Source organism: Pelodiscus sinensis, chromosome 3 (genome assembly GCF_052426305.1).
Source record: "Pelodiscus sinensis isolate ZL-2025 chromosome 3, ASM5242630v1, whole genome shotgun sequence".
In the NCBI taxonomy this organism is placed as follows: domain Eukaryota; kingdom Metazoa; phylum Chordata; order Testudines; family Trionychidae; genus Pelodiscus; species Pelodiscus sinensis.
The window spans coordinates 143,921,493-143,938,909 of NC_143054.1; the positions used below are offsets into that span (position 1 = coordinate 143,921,493).

The window sequence follows — 17,417 nt, forward strand, 5'->3', positions numbered from 1 at the left end:
TGAGACCAGTCGGAATTGCAAATTCCACGGGGGATTTAAATATCCCCCGCGGCATTTGCATTTACATGGCTGCTGTTTTTTTTCCGGCTCGGGGTTTTGCCAGAGAAAAGCGCCAGTCTAGATGTGATTTTCCGGAAAATAAGCCCTTTTCCGGAAGATCCCTTTCAAGTAGGAATAAGGGATCTTCCTGAAAAGGGCTTATTTTCCGGAAAATCGCGTCTAGACTGGCGCTTTTCTCCGGCAAAACCCCGAGCTGGAAAAAAGCGACAGCCATGTAAATACAAATGCCGCGGGGGATATTTAAATCCCCCGTGGAATTTGCAATTCCGACTGGTCTCATTAGCATCCCTTTTCCGGAAAGGGGTGTCAATGTAGACACAGCCAAAGGGTTTATGCCACAGCCTTCACTGCTACAATGGGTTTCCCCACCAGTGTAGGAATATCACTTCCCAGCACTATGGTAGCTGTGTCAACAGAAAAATTCTTCCATTGACATAGCTGCATGTACATTGGGGGTAGGTTGGCATAGCTATCTATGTTAGTCAGGGATGTGGATTTTTCGTGTCAACCTAATGTTACTTATAGACCCAAGTCTAACATTGGCAAGATGCTAACTATGCTTTTAAAACAAAAAACAAAAACAAAAAACCACAATGCAACTTGGAACAGAGTTTGTCTTCTGACTTTATGGAAGAGCCTTTCCCAAACTTTTCATAGTTGCACCCTGCTGTGAGAAAATGAAACCAGTTTTGCCTCTGTTTTGTCAAGCATCTGTACACTTTAATTTATAAATATTAAATCTATGCTGTTATAAAAGGAGAGGTGTTCATCACGCCGTCTGTCACAGAGAAGATTTGAGAAGACTTGGGAAGTTTCTAGGGCAGGCATGTCCAAAGTCCGGCCCGCGGGCCAATTGCGGCCCGCGGTCGGATTTAATACGGCCCCCGCTTCTCCCGGCTCCCTGGTGCTCGTTTTAACTGGCGCGCACAGCGCGCCGCTTTGGGCCGCGCCACCGCCGCGGTCCTAGACCCTGCCCTGTAGGGCACGTCCGCAGCCCCGCTCCCCGGCTTGGCTGCGGGTTCGCCTGCCCCCGGGCCGCCGTGAGGCCAGCGTGCCCTGCGCTCTCCGACCCCGCGGGCCCTCTGCTTTGGGGTTGAGAGTGCGGGGACAGCCCCCGCTTCCTCCCCCTCTCCTGGCTCCCCGGCGCTCCTCTGAACTGGTGTGCGCAGCGCGCCGCTTCCAGCAGCGCCGCCGCCGTCCATGGCGGCCGCTGCGGTCCTATAGCCTGCCGTGTAGGGCACATCCGCAGCCCCGCTCCCCTGCTTGGCTGCGGGTTCGCCGTGCCGCCGTGAGGCCAGCGTGCCCTGCGCTCTCCTGTGCTGCAGTCCAGATCTCAGTTTCACCCTTCACATTAGTTTAGGCAAGTTTTTTTTTTTTTCAATTGAGATGAATACATTGTAAAATCTCAGTTAATGTCAGTTGGTCTAAATCAGTTATAAATATATTTGGACACAACATGTATACTTGGTGTTATGTTCCTGTTCATATTTTTTTAACTTAAAAGTTGATAATATGTTATGTACTTTACAGTGTTCCTGACATATATTTCAGCTTGCTGGATTTTTTTTTTCATCTGGCCTTCAGATATGAAAGGCAGAGTGATTTAACACCTGTTTAGATTTGTCATCCATGTGACGAAATGAAAAGTATGCCGTTTGCAATAAACTTTGCATAAAATAGTTAATTTGCATTTAATTTTAATGGTTCAAAGAATGTCAGGCAAAATGGTCGGCCCTCACGCATGTTCACTTCTTCAAATCTGGCCCTCTTTGAAAAAAGTTTGGACACCCCTGTTCTAGGGGGATGCACGCCCTCAGCCCCACCCATACTCCCGCCCCTCTGCTGAAGCCCTGCCCCCAACACAGGGAGTAGGGGTGGAGGAGGAGAACAGAAAACTGCGCGTGTGTGCATGCCTTCCCCCCCCACCAAGGAAAGGGGAAGCATGTGCGTATGCTCCAGTATCCCTGCAACAGTGGGGAGGGAAGAGGCCCCACGGCCTGAGCCTCCCTACCCTCTAGGAGCAGTGGAGAGGGAGGAGGCCCTGTGGTCTGAGCCGGTCCAATCCGCCCCAGCAACAGCAGGGAGGGAGGAGGCCATGTGTATGTCTACTGTCACAATAGGATGGGTAATGATAGTAATAAATCTTTCATGATTCACCTTCTGTGTTTAGAAAACTAATTCGTACATGATAGCAAGGTGATGCCACTACCAAGTTTTCTTCCTATTAGTTAAAAGATAAGAGTTGACATTACAATCTGTTTTGGAAAACTTCACATTTTTCTACTTGCTTTGTTACGAATATGAAAGTTTTACATGCGGAACTTTCTGGGAGCTTTCATTTTGTTTTAGACATGGCTAGGGAAGAGGGGGTGCGGGGTAAATATTTCCTTCTCTAGAAGTGAGATATATAGTGGTTTAAGTGAACCATCTCTGTCCTAAGTGCTGAATAAGGTGGAAATTGAACTGCAGGATTAGCTGCTGTGTTTGGGCTAAATAAAAAATGACATTTAATTTGCTGTAGATTCAGTTTTCTATGCAAATAAGTGTGAGTGAACTCTTGTACCACGCATATGCACAGTGAGGTGTTCTTCAAGAAATTCTTTTATGTGAACTTGAAAGTTTATTCTTTATTGATGCTGATAACTTAAGATAGTGAATGAAATCACTTTAAGAAAAGTCTCAAGAAACTCAGATTAGTAGAAGGGCTTCCCCTGGTGGCACATAGGAAGTTGTTTAATCTGTTCCTACTGTAATTACTTATCCAGAAAGTGCAAGGAGTCTCTCTTACTCTTTGCTATTCTAACAGCAGAGTTGGTTTGGGGGGTGTGTGTATGTGTGTGTGTGTGTGTGTGTGTGTGTGTGTGTGTGTGTGTGTGTGTGTGTGCGCGCGCGCGCAATGATTCAGCTCTCTGCAAGGATTATTCACACTTCAATTTACATGTTATTTACTGTTGTAATGCTTTTAATTGTTTATACTCAATGCACAGTTAGCCATTGTTTGAGTGGAAGAGCCTGAAACTTTTTTTTATTCTAATTGTGAAGTAGTTACATTTTAATATTTTCCTTAAAAGTTTTATGTTGATGGGTTAGTCAATCATATTACACTCATCATTGAGTTTTCATCTAAAGCTGCTGCATGGAACAATTATTTAATAGAGATATTTTGAATTAAGCAAAGTTAAACAAATAATCTTGTAAAGAAGACTGTAATTTTTGTTTTCTCATTTTCTCATTATAAACTCTAGGAAACTTGAACTATCTTAGAAGCTTGACGCAAGAATTCTTTTTCTTCCCAGCTTTCCTATTTCGTAAACATTTTTTTCCACCTTGCTTTTTTGAATAGAACAGAAATCAAAGTTGCCTTTCTTTAACGTCATCTTTAACATGGAGAGTACCTTATGAGGCTCAGACTCTAGTTATCTTACCCATTACAAAGATAGCTTCCCCAATTATCACCTCTAATATCATTACCCCTCAGACATTTACTTCCACACACCCACCCCCCTGCATCTCCCTTCTGTTCTGAAATTTGATTTGTCCTTTTCATATGTGTTCTTTTTTTTAATTGTATCCTTTGGTATATATGGTTGTGACTATTTTCTTCCACTATTTGATCTGAGGAAGTGGGTCTGGCCCATGAAAGCTCATCATCTAATAAACCAACTTGTTAGTCTTTAAAGTGCTACATAGTCCTGTATTTTATAAGCCTCAGGCAGCTTTGTTCTTTATTGTCACTGATAATAGGACAGTCAGAGGGTGTTTGTAAATCTCTGCTTCTGGGCCAACAGGAGCAGCATAAAACAAGTGTGGACAAAAAAATAGGGTTCCCAGTTCCATGGCAGTGAGACTGCTATGTTTGTAGAAACATACAGCCTAACCACTGACCTTAATGTCCTGTTTTACCTGAAGTACCCTAACACTGGAATAAGTTGTGCAAAAACTTTTCACTAATTAAAATTTAAAGTTCTGAGTTCAGTGCGACTACTGTATTGCTATAGAGCCGCATGGACTGCGCTTTAAACCGCAGCAGCTTTGCTCCCTGATGGTGCGAGTTCCCACTGCCTCTCTCCCTTTGAAATGTACCAGAGCTGCTGCTGCTCTTGTCATGATACCATCTACATGTTTTGTTAAATTTTAAGGGTGCTGCTAGACTGTTGCTTTTAAGTTTTTCCTGTAGTTATGTAGAGAAAATACACACAAAGTAGACAGTGACACCAATTTTTATCATCCATAATTTGATTCACAAACTTTGGGAATTAAAAAGCTCCTTTTATCATCGCAAGGCTTACTTTAAGCTCAGACATATTTGTTGTTTAATAATAATTTGGTCCAAAGGAGTTGCATTATCCACATTTTCCACTGGAGGGACAAGAATGTATAGCCCTTGGAAGATCTTTTTTCCACTTTTTAAAAATTTTGGTATGTTAGGAATATTTTTAAAAAACAACCACAAATGTAGCCTGATAAATTTGCTTACTTTTACAGTACAATATTTCATTTAATAGTACATGGAATAGTCGATGAGCTACTTTTATAGTCTGTGGGATAATCAAAATTACTGTAATCAGTACCTAAAGGCATGTAACTTTCATACTTTTTTCAAGCAAATGATTTTACAAAATAGACAAAACTTATGACACATCTTATAGGTGTCCAGTGTAACACAACATCTTGTCATGTTTTCTTGGTTATATAGGTTTATGTCTACACTGTAGTAGGGACTGAGCCTCCGAGCCTGAGTAGACAAACTTGTGTTAGTAAGACTAGGAGCAGTAAAGTAAAAATAGCTGTGTGGGTGTTGGAGCACTATTGGAAACTTAAGCTGGTGACCTGACCTCAGACCATGAGTCTGAACTAGAGATGTTACGTTTCGATTAATCAGTTAATTGAGTAGTCGATTTGAATTTTTGACTATTTGATTAGTCGATAAGAGGGGCATTTGCTATCCCACTCAGCCTCTCCCTTTTGAAATGTACAAGAGCTGCTGTAGCACTTGTAAATTTCAGAGGGAGAGAGGCAGCAGGAATCCAAACCAGTCAGACTTAAGCAGTTCCTTTGGGAGCAGGAGAGGAGATCAGTGGGACTAGCGTGAGCGGTACTGTTTCAATCCCCAATTGTGCAGTGTCCTTGCTGCCCCCTGCTTTCCCGGTGCCCCGCGCAGACGGTGCTTGGGGGGAGGGAAGGAGAGGACCGGTTTTTAAGCCAGCTCCCCCCACTACCAGCTCATGCTCCCTGATAGTCAGCAAAAGTGGGAAGAAGCAACTAATAGAGTTCCTACTTGACTACCTGGTAAGCATTTGCTTATCGAGTAGTCGACTAGTCACTTACATCCCCAATCTGAACTTGCGTGGCTAGCCATGCCTCTGCCGGAACATCCACACCGCTATTTTTCATAGAATCATAGACTGAGAACTAAAAGGGACCCTGAGAGGTCATCAAGACCACTCCCCGCCCTCACAGCAGGGCCAAGCACCGTCTAGACCATCCCTGATAGGTGTCTGCCTAACCTGCTCTTTAATATCTCCCAAGATGGAGATTCCACAACCTCTCTAGGCAATTTATTCAAGTGTTTAACCACCCTGACAGGCAGTAAAATTTTCCTAATGTCCAACCTAAACCTTCCTTGCTGCAGTTTAAGACCATTGCTTCTTGTCCTGACCTCAGAGGCCAAGGAGAACAATGTGTCTCCCTCCTCCATGTAACACCCTTTTAGATACTTGAAAACCACTATCATGTCTCCTCTCAGTCTTCTCCTTTCCAAACTAAACAAACCCAGTTCTTTCAGTCTTCCCTCATAGCTCATGTTGTCTAGACCTTTAATCATTCTTGTTGCTCTTCCGTGGACCTTCTTCAATTTCTCCACATCTTTCTTGAAATGTGGTGCCAAGAACTGGACAGAATCTCTAATTGAAGCCTAACCAATGCAGAGTAAAGAGGAAGAATGACTTCTCGTGTCCAGCTCACAACCGTCCTATTAACGCATCCCAGAATCATGATTGCTTTTTTGCAACAGTGTCACACTGTTGACTCATATTTAGCTTGTGGTCCACTATGACCCCTAGATCCCTTTTTGGCAGTACTCCTTCCTAGACAGTCACTTCTCATTCTGTATGTGTGAAACTGATTGTTCCTTTCTAAGTGGATTACTTTGCATTAATTTTTTTATTTATTTAAAATATTTTTACCCCACCTCTCTATAAAATATTTGAGGTGGCTTACAATTCTTTTAAAAAACACAATATATAGATAGATCTAAATCCTTATTAAACTTCATCCTGTTTACCTCAGATCATTTCTCCAGTTTGTCCAGATAATTTTGAATTATGAACCTATCCCCCAAAGCAGTTGCAACCCCTCCCAGCTTGGTATCATCTGCAAATTTAATAACCATACTCTTTGCCATCATCTAAATAATTGATGAAGATATTGAACAGAACCGGTCCCAAAATAGACCCCTGCGGAACCCCGCTTGTTATGCCCTTCCAGCATGATTGTGAACCATTAATAACTACTCTCTGAGAACAGTTATCCAGCTAGTTATGCACCCACCTTATAGTAGCCCCATCTACATTGTATTTACCTATTTTATTGATAAGAAGGTCACATGAGACAGTATCAAATGCCTTACTAAAGTCTAGGTATACCACGTCCACTGCTTCTCCCTTATCCACAAGACTTGTTATTCTATCAAAGAAAGCTATCAGATTGGTTTGACATGATTTGTTCTTTACAAATCCATGCTGGCTGTTACCTACCATGTTTGCAGATGAATTCCTTAATTACTTGCTCCATTATCTTCCCTGGCTCAGAAGTTAAACTGACTGGTCTGTAGTTTCCTGGGTTGTCTTTATTTCCCTTTTTATAGATGGGCACTATATTTGCTCTTTTCCAGTCTTCTAGTCTTCCACTCTTCCGACTTCCATGACTTTTCAAAGATGATAGCTAAAGGCTCAGATACCTCTATCAGCTCCTTGAGTATTCTAGGATGTAACTAGATGGCAACTTAAAGTATTCTAGATGGCAACTTAAAGACATCTAACTTTATAAGTAATTTTTAATGTGTACTTTTTTTATTTTAACTTCTAAACCTACCCCATTTCTCAAACGGTGCTCCGTGGACCACCAATGGTCTGCAAGGTCCATTCACATGGCCCATAGATAGTTCCCTTTAATATCTGAACCTGGGCATCCACACACAAGAGAATGAAGCGTTTGCCCAGTGCCCACCTAATTAGAGGCTCAAAGGCATGACTCCACTGATTAGATCCCTGGACCTTAGCTCATTTTTGCAGATATTGATGTTGATGTGTATATACATTTTATATCTATGCAAATTTGTGGATATCCTCTTTATATTTGCAGGTATCTGCATCTGCGGATATGGATATCCGTGGATTGTTTCTGCAGATGCAGACACCAGTTTGCATCTGAACAGGGTTCTAAGGTGAGGTGGTGGTCCCTAGTGGAATAGGGAGATAGGTGGAAGGGGGCAGTGGGATGATGAAAGAGGGAATTTGGTACATGAAGAGTTGTGGCAGACAGAGAAAGAAGCAAGTTTCTCTAGCTCCAGACCCAGAAAAGATGGTCTCTTTCTGTGGCTGCTGGGGGGATGGGGAGAGAGGGTGAGACCCCTGCTGGTGTTAGTGAGTTGTGTGCCTTTATTTATAGAAGAAAAAAACTTAATTTTTTTATATGGCACTTTTATACAAAGCGCTTTACGTTTGTTAGCTAATGATAAAAACAACATTTGGAAAGATCATTAAATAGTCTGCTGAGACCCTCCACAATTTTTAAGTGTTCCATACAAAAAAAAGTTTGAGAACTGTTCAGTAGTGATGGTCAGATCTTCTCCTAAAGAAGTGTTCAAATGGAGAGGCACCTTCGAATATAGCAAGTAATTTAAGTGAAAGCAAAGGTTGTCTGTATTGATGCTGTGTTTCTGATTCCAAGTGTTCCACAGTGAGAATTTGATGGGAATGCAGTTATTTTACACCCACTGAGTTTAGTGAAAAGTTTGCTTCGCTTGACCTTTTGGATTCATAAATATAGGTCAGTTTTTCTTTCCTTGGTGGTTTTTTGACACTTTGATGCATGGGTATGGAAATTTTTTACATGCATTATTAGTTGGTCTTTTTCTTGTGGAACAAGCTGTACAATTTTGAAGGACACTTCTCAACAGTAACAGGGATTAAAGTGCTCTCTCTTCTGAAAGCCACTTCTCGTGTAGGATGTGTAAGATTCTGATTAATGTTTTCACCTGCTTCTTTTTAGTTATTTTTTTTAAAGAGATGAATATGTAATTTCAATAATTGGGTTATTTTCATCAGACATAGACAACCTCTTTCTGATGCTTCTCTTAGTTTGTTCGTGCAGTGTTTACTTTATTTCTAAACATCCAGAATTGTATTGCTGAGCATACACATTCAACATACAATTGCTAATACAGTTTATTTCTGAATTTTTGAAAACTTTGAGGCTGTGTCTAGACTGGCAAGTTTTTCCGCAAAAGCAGCTGCTTTTGTGGAAAAACTTGCCAGCTGTCTACACTGGCCGCTTGAATTTCCGCAAGAACACTGACGATCTCATGTAAGAAATCAGCGCTTCTTGCGGAAATACTATGCAAAAGTCCTTTTGTGCAAAAGGGCCAGTGTAGGCAGCTCAGATTTGTTTTGTGCGAAAATGGCAATCGGGGCTTTTTTGCCCAAAAGCGCATCTAGATTGGCACGGATGCTTTTCCGCAAAAAGTGATTTTGCGGAAAACCGTCCGTGCCAATCTAGACGCTCTTTTCTGCAAATGCTTTTAATGGAAAACTTTTCCATTAATAGCATTTGCGGACAATCATGCCAGTTTAGACGTAGCCTGAAAGTTTTAGTGTCTGAGAGAGAGTGAACTTCGATGTTACTACTTTTTCCCACCCTTTTATAATCTCAAATATATTTTGACATAAAATATTAGTTTCACTTCCTACCCTATAGAGAGCTTCATCACTTAAAAAGGTTCATGGATTTTCAAATGGTTACGGTCTCTCGAATACAAATGGTTGGGGCCTCACAGTCCACAAAAACACATTAGAGGCACTAGCAATGTAAATTAGACCTAGATGTTGAATTTTGTTTAAAAACAAGTTCCTATGGGAGGGAAAAAATAAGACACATGGGGGAAAAAAATCACACAGTTTAAAAAATAAATCCTGTAAAAATAACGCTAACCTGAAGTATCTGAACCCCAAGCACTGTGGCACCTGGAACCTGAAAGTGAACCTAACTTCACTTACTTTCATTGTACAAAATGAGCAATACAAAAACAAAACTATTCTCAATAGTGGCAAATATGAATTGTTAAATCTGTCACTTTTAGTAATCAACATTATTTTAGTAATATGCATAGGGAAATGTTTGTTCTCAACATATGATTGGGGCGGTGAAAGCTTCATTTTCTGGCACTCTGTTAACTGGAAAATTTGTAGCCGGTATTGCCCCCAGCCACAATACCGCCACATCCTCAGGTATGCATGCCTGACTCCTGCCTTTCCAGCCAGCTGTTGCAAGGTTTCTATCTATGACACAGCTGGCTGACGGCATCAGCAAGCACTTTCTTCCCCCTAAGTCTGCATTGAGCTGCTGGGAGCCGGATCTGCCAGTAGGGGGCTGGGGCAGAGCAATAAACTTTACCCAGCACTTTCCGTAACTGGCAGCTCCCATTTCCCATGAGCATGGGATAACAAAACTTTCAGTGTAGTCATTTTAGGTCTCTCCTTTAATCCGATGTGTGAGTAAATGACTAATCTTGATCTATTGTTTTAAATTGAATTGGGTCCTAATTATGTGTGCTTAGCCTCTCATTCCCTGATTTGGCAATTTCCTTTGGCTTCATCTGGCTAGATAGAAGCCCTGCTCAGCTAGACTCCTATATCACTGCAGAGGGTCAGTTCAACTGGGGCAGTTGAGGATGCCTGAAGAGGCTACAGATGCTTCTATTGGCTCTGACAGCTGCTATTTAATTGTCTAAAAATTTTACCCCGAGAGTTTTGCCCCCAAAAGGGAGAGATGCCAGATATTCTATGAAGTCTGTTAGGGATTTTATTCTTTCTGCTGATTTTATGTAGAAGGCTCTCAGGTGCAATGGTTATAGAGTTTTCTACTGCCATTTAAGACAGGGCTATTCAGCTTTGGAAGCCCTGGAAGCCACAATGATACTCACGTGCTGAGCAAGCCACAAATTAAGTATGGTTGCATATATATGCAAATAGCTTCTTCTACACTTGTGGGCATGAATACAAAGATTAAGCCTTAAGCTGCAGCGCCGGACCCAAATGTGGCCAGTGTGAGCCAGTCAGCACCTCTCGGGCTGCCAACACGTCCCACAATGCCCTGCCTCACCATTTTGGAGTGTGCTCCCAGTGGAGGCCATGTTCAAAGGATCCCACCCACAGGCTGTAAACCCAATCCATACCGCAGCTGCAAACAGACGGGCCATGGGCCACAGGCAGCCCATGGTCTGCATGTTGAGTAGCCCTAATCTAGAGCCTCTCTTTGGAGGTTTTCAGCATTCCTGGTCTGTGATGGGTGGGACAAAGAAAAATGTTGTCTTTGCTTCTCCTCTCCACTGCTCCCCCATTTCCTTTATAAGATTCATGGGATTTTTCCTCTTTCCCTTCACTCAACCAGAGAGCAGTATAGGTTTGTACATTTGCTGTTCTAAGGAAATTAACAACTGGGTGGTTGTGGTGAATCTCTATAGTATACCTAAAGCTTGATAATGTATTTTACCCACTTCATTGTGTAGTTAAGGCACCTTAACTAGGGATGAGGAAAAAGGTAAATGGCCAGCTAACTGTTAATTAGAACTAGAAAGATTCAATTTAACCTTCTGTCCCTTATGAAAATTCTTGCAGCTCATATATGAGGCAAATATTTGAGAATGCTTGAACTGTAAATGAATCTCATTGACAGAAAATGAGGCAAACGTTCACTTTAATTGGAACTATGTAGGCTGGACTAGAAGAATCAATTAAAAATAGACATGTTTTGAAATTCTAGGGTTCTCTGTAGACATCAGAAAGGGCACGTCAAGGCGGGCTATGAAGATACTAGCAGTACAAGAGACGCTAATTGAAAGTTTTTTATTAAAACAATATTAGCTTCTCTATGTGCCTTTTGATTCAAGTGTCCATAGTAAATGTGAAGTATAATTAAATTCTGTATCCATCAATTAGTAATCCAGTTTCCAAGGGCCCTCAGCTATTATGACTATACCTCTAGAAGTTCACTTCATTTAAGTCCATTTCCTCGGACTCTCCCATGTTGCCAAGTCCTTGATTTGCGTGTATGTTTGCTTATTAAGTTATGCTAATCACAGTGAGAGAGAATTTTTTCCCTTGTTGCACACCACATTTTGGATGTCTCTATATTTCATTAAATCACTTGGGAAGTGTGTGTGCCTAGTCTAAATAATCAGCTTGTTCAATTATTCTATGTTGGTACTTATCCTTCGAGAATACTAGCAGTGAAATCATAGACATTTAGGGAAGGTAAGCAACTGCAGTCCTTTCATCCATTTTAATCTGTGTACCAGCCAATACAAAATTGATGCATATGGTTTGTCTTATCAATATTTTTAACTGCCTCTATACCTGGGCTTCCACTTCTTCACTTAAGTGGGACCAGACCTTTTAGTACACTTTACATGATCTTTTTCAGCTTCAGTTTTCTTTTTAGTTTCATAGACCACTGTTTTTCTTTTCAGACCAGACATTATTCTCCTTTGTTGACGTTTGCACTTGGAAATACTTGTAGATAATTAACATATCACCTCCTAGTTATTGCTTAATCAAGAGTTAGGCCTGGTCTATAGTAGAAAATAAGGTTAATTTAAATACATCAGTCAGGAGTGTGAAAAATCTACTCCCATGAGCAGCAGCATTAAGCTAACTTAATACCCCACATAGGCAATGCTAGGTCAATAGAAGAATTCTTCTGTCAACCTTTATAATACATCTTGGGAAGGTGGATTACCTGTGCTGATGGGATAATCTCTCCTGTTGGTAAATGTATCAGATATACTGAAGAATTACAGCAGCACAGCTGTGCTACTGTAGCATTTTAAGTGTGGATATATACCCTTAGTTCTTTTTCTCCTTCCTCATGAATTGTTTCCTGTCAGCTTCAGAATCACTTTTGTTCCTGCTTCCTTCAGTTTCGCAGGTTTACTATATTACTCGAACTGTGTTTTATATTGCCTTTTAACGCTAAGTGAAAATGACCTAGTGGGAATAGTGCATCATGGATATTTCACTGTGGTAAAGCTGTCCTTGGTGTATATAAACACTCATTATATTTGAAAATGTTAAATTAAGTGAAGTGTTTCCTGTTGCCATATTTAAGGCACAGTAATGGTGAAGTTCTATTGTACAGTTATTAACACCAGAGTTACGATCTGACCAGTCAACCACGCACCTCATTTGGAACTGGAAGTACAAAATCAGGCAGCATCAGACTCAAAACCAAAGCAAATACTGTGTTAAACGTAACAGTACTGTGTTAAATGTAAACTACTTTTTAAAAAGAGAACACAGAATTTTTCTTCTGCATAGTAAAATTGCAAAGCTGTATTAAGTCAATGCTCAGTTCTTTTTAAAGTTTTCAATCAGAATATTTTTGTTATGAATATTTCAGAGTTACGAACAGCCTTCATTCCCTAGGCATTCGAAACTTGGAGGTTCCTAATGTACATGAGTTACAATTCAGTTAGAATACATTGGGTTCTTTCACTTTGGGTTGATTGACACAGCCATTCCCCTGCTGCAGGTTCAGGACTTGTGGCTTATAGCTAAGAAAGAGTCAAGAATCCTGCAGGATAAATTACCCTAATTCAACCATTAGGGATATACTGGTAGATAATATTTATGCTTTTTTGTGTTTACATATATAATGTTAATGGTTACCAATGTAACCACGTAATTTCTGTCTATGCTGTATTCATCTCTTTGAAGTGTATAGCAAATCACCAGTAAACAGTAGAAAGCAATTACCTTATGTTCATCTGTATAACTAATTACTGATGGTCTATTGTTCTATTATTAACCTAAAAACTGTAAAGAGAAGTCTGGAACTTTATAAAAGGCCATTGGGTCCTGATCCCTTGTATCTCTGATCTGCTTGATGATTTGTCTGGGAAAGCTTTGTCGTGAGATACGAGGTCTCCAGCCCTGCTTGGATGCACCTTGAAATATAAACATTGGAGTATACAGGCAGTCCCCAGGTTACGTACAAGATAGGGACTGTAGGTTTGTTCTTAAGTTGAATCTGTATGTAAGTCGGAACTGGCGTCAGCCGCTGCTGAAACTGATGAGTTTCAACCGCTGCTGAATCTGGATGCCAGTTCTGACTTACATACAGATTCAACTTAAGAAACGTAGGCGTCCCCAAGTCAGCTGCTGCTGAAACTGATCAGCGGCTGATTCCAGGAAGCCTGGGGCACAGCAACTCTGCCTCGGGCTTCCTGTAGTCAGCCGCTGGTCAGTTTCAGCAGCGGCTGACTTGGGGACGCCTGGGGCAGAGCAGCTGGGATGCTGCTGGGTTGCTCCAGTAGCGGCTCCTCCGCGCTACTGGACCAACCCAGCAGCATCCCAGCTGCTCTGCCCCATGCGTCCTGATTCAGCTGCTGCTGAAACTGACCAGCAGCGGCTGAATCAGGACGCCTGGGGCAGAGCAGGTGGGGTGCTGCCGGGTTGGTCCGGAGTGGCGCTGTGGGACCAACCCGGCAGCCCCCAGCTGCTCTACCCCAGGGGTGGGCAAGAAAACCCTGGTCTGCTGGGGGGGGCACTAGCTGCACCCCCCCCCCCCCCCCGCAGCAGACCAGGGGGACAGGAGCAAAGCCGCTGAGCACGCCCGCAGCGGGACAGCCCAAGCGCACCTTGGCTGTCCCGCTGCGGGCGTGCTCCAAGGCTTTGCTCCCCGTCTCCCTGCAGACCAGGGAGACGGAGAGCAAAGCCTTGGAGCACGCCCGCAGCGGGACAGCCCGGGCGCGCTTGGGCTGTCCCCCTGCGGGCGTGCTCAGCGGCTTTGCTCCTGTCCCTCTGGTCTGCTGGGGGGGTCCAGCAAAGCCGCTGGACCCCCCCCAGCAGACCAGGGACACCAGATCAAAGCCGCCGCCTGGGAGGCTTTGCTCGTTTGCTGGGAGCAAAGCCGCCCAGGTGGCGGCTTTGCTCGGGTGTCCCTGGTCTGCTGGGGGGGGTCCAGCGGCTTTGCTGGATACCCCCAGCAGACCAGGGGGACAGGAGCAAAGCCGCCCAGGCAGCGGGACTCCCGCCCCCTGGGCGGCTTTGCTCGGGTGTCCCTGGTGTGCTGGGGGGGTCCAGCGGCTTTGCTGGACCCCCCCCCCCCCAGCAGACCAGGGAGACCGGGAGAAGCTTTTCTCGCCCCGGAGAACATGGGTGGCGACCTGCCGCGCGTGAGCTCAGGGGCGAGAAAAGCCGCGTTTGTAAGTGCAGATCCGACATAAGTCGGATCCGCGTAAGTCTGGGACTGCCTGTAACGTATAGACTTATTCTGTTAAGAATTCTTTGCATTTACAACACCCATCATTTGTACTGTGAATCTGATCTCAGAGTCTGTATGTATATTCTTAAAAAAAAAAAAAGTTAATAAGAATTGCTATAAGCACGTATTTCAGATATTATCTGAAATAGTCATTGACCTGGGTTGGGTGTCAGGATGGAGGCCTAATACTGGGCTGCTGGCTTGGTAAATCTATGTACCAGAATAACCATCAGCTTTGGGGATTGGCACCCCCATTCTTTGCAGTTTCTCCCAAACTGAGTAATCTCAGTAGGCTCCTGTGGGACTCTGGTCACAGAAATCCATATATTACAACTGCATTATAAAAAGAACCCCTTTGTTATTAGTTTCACCAAGAGAGCCAGCCATTAAATAGCTGACTTTGTACATTTTTAGTTTTCCAATAAGACATATTTTTACAGTGGCGTACAGCACTTTTCCACTGTGCATGCTGTGTAATGGAGTAAGTGTGAATGCTGACTGTGTAAGACAAGGTGTCCTATATCAGGGAATATGGGAAATGCCAATTGTCAAGGTAATAGCTTCAATAAATTAATGCATTTTGTGAGTCAGAATAAATATGATTCCTTGTCATCCTTTGCCAGTTTTATAGGATAAAAGTTTTTTAACAGCATTGTCAACATGCAGGCACACCAGTTTAAAAAGTGACACAGCCTTTATGAAATGCTAGATTTACTTACGTGCATTTGTCTGACTTTTACTGGTGAATGGCAAAAATGACACAGTAAGTTACTTTTCATCGCTGACAGTCCTAGTGGTGTGTCTGTTTTGTGAGATAGTTACTGTCAGTGAATACTTCTGCAGGTGCTAGGGAAATTACTTTTCCATCACCCACATTGTACAACTACTGTGGAGATAATGGGAGCATGGGGTACAGTGGAAATGACATTGTTTTCAGAACAACTATATTGGAAGCCGGGCTAATAAAGTTCCTATAGATACTTCTGCTCAGTTATGAATACATCCATGTATCATCTTTGTTTTTCAAATATTTACCTTTGGAATTATTAGTTACTTAGACTTTAGATAGAAACAACTTTCCTGATCGCATTGTGCAACCTATGTTCTTGTTGGCTTCTGTTCAGTAGTTATTCTAATATATGGCTGTACTTTCCTATTAGCTGAATATACTAAAATCAGGGCATCCTATTAATCAAGCAGGGATTTCCTGAGCTAGAATATCTATCTCGCCAGACTGTGTAGGGAGTAAAATAGCCACAAGGGAGAAGACTTGATATTTTTATTCATATGCAAGTTTCTCTTGCGAGAAGGAAGATGAAAGTTACCTAAAAGCACAAGTGTCATCAGATTTAATACTGAGGGGGAAAATTAATATATTCTATGTTGTGTCTTCCATATTAGCATAAACGTTTAAATATAATCTTTGCAAGCAACTTTCTATACCATTTAACCTAGATTTCTGGTCATCCAAGAAATAGGTTGAAAACAGGTGCTTCCAGGATAACTTGTACCTTTGATTTTACTGTGATATAGTCCCACTGTCTGCTGATCACCTTCACTTTTCGTTTGTAGCATTGCTTGTTTCTTAAAGCTGCTTTGTCTCCTCTTTCTGGTGTTTAAATAGAAAAAAATGAAATGTGAAAACCTAGGTTTAACATGCAAATTACTGTAGTATCTAAGTCAAGTTAGTATTGCCGCTACCTTGTATTAGAACATGTTGGGCAATAATTTTAGATGGGGAGCCACTTCACTAATTTTTGAAGTGGCCCCGGGCTGTCCCAGAAGAGATGCGGCCAGGACATTTTCATGCTCCCTCTCCCTCAGGCCCTGGAGAGCGGAAGCATGTGAAGTCTTTGCTCTCTCCCCCCATTCCTGGGCAGCAGGGGAGTAGCAGGGTGTCTGTGGGAAAGGTCCACGCACTTAGCAGGCCAGATCCGACCCGTGGAGGCCCCTTTGCTCACTCCTGCATTAGAAGGAAATATAACAACAATGGGAGAGCAAGCAGGCTTAAAATAAACAAACACTAATGTGAAGCCTATATGGTGGAAAGATCCTTTCAGTTAGTGAATGGAAGTTCTGCATCAGATGCTCTTGTATTATAAGAAGTTGCATAGTACAGGAAAGCAGGCAGATCGTTTGCTGAAAGCTTTTAGATCCAGGTATAGTGAGCCACTTTATATGTGCAATAATATCACTTTAGTATGTTGCATTAGGAAAATAAGATTCCTCATTTACTCTGTCTGGCCATGCTCTGGCAAGGGAATTTGCTTGCCCAGGCTTTCAAGGCCCTATGTACCCTTCCTCCCTGTTCACATCTTTGACTTTTCCTTTTATATCCTTCCTGCCCTCTCTGCTCTGTTAACAATGCCAGCCTTTCGTTTAACCCCCTCCTAATAACTCTGTGAGCGAATTAAGACTATAAAGGTGTTTTTTAAAAATGAACATTTACTCAGTGTCTATAGAGTTTCCACAGGCTTTCCATTGCCACCTCACTCCTCGCTTTAGGGTTTTTTTTTTCACTTGTTGCCTATATATGAGAGAACCTCTATTGTATGTGCTGCTGTGTTGCACCAAAACATTCTGATAATTACAATTCTCAGCCTACTCTCTTTCTAAATTTGTTTCATCCACCTATTGCCTCTTACTGTTACAGTCAGCTGCTTGAGAAACTATTTTTAATTACATGTTTGTACAGCCCCTAGCATAGTGGGGCCCTGATCCTGTAATACAAATAATTGTCTAAATTCTACATTATAGCCCTCTCAGGGCAGGCTCCTTGTCTGTTTACCTGTAAACTGCTGCACACATCCATTTGT

General features: G+C 42.4%; 1 protein-coding gene across 7 annotated transcripts in view; it reads left to right on the forward strand.

The window, feature by feature from the left end:
* Positions 1-17,417, forward strand: part of ZFAND3 (zinc finger AN1-type containing 3) — a 277,816-nt gene that overhangs the window by 170,575 nt on the left and 89,824 nt on the right. The window lies entirely within an intron of this gene.